The sequence below is a fragment of the Rhea americana genome, unplaced genomic scaffold (genome assembly GCF_003343005.1).
Source record: "Rhea americana isolate MKP2758 unplaced genomic scaffold, rheAme1 scaffold_389, whole genome shotgun sequence".
NCBI lineage: Eukaryota > Metazoa > Chordata > Aves > Rheiformes > Rheidae > Rhea > Rhea americana.
In genome coordinates, this window is record NW_028186522.1 from 56,436 (window position 1) to 56,729 (window position 294).

Here is a 294-nt window from a genome sequence, read left to right on the forward strand (position 1 = left end):
GGCCTCCGCGCGCTTAAATAGGGACTGGCCCACCCCTTTCGCCTGCGTTCCCTTCTCATTGGCTGTCTACCCAAGATTGGCGTGATTCGTCACCAATCAGCTCWCTCCACGAGCCTCTCCCGCGCCGGGGGCGTGGGGCCACCCGGAAGACGCCACAGGAAGCCGGCGCAGGAAAGGGGGCGGGACGCAAAGGCGAGGAATCCGCGGTGAGCGCCAATGAGAAAGGAGATGGGGCGCGGTTCAGCCAATGGCAGGGAGAGGGGGGCGGGTCCTGGAGGAGGTGGGGTCACGAGG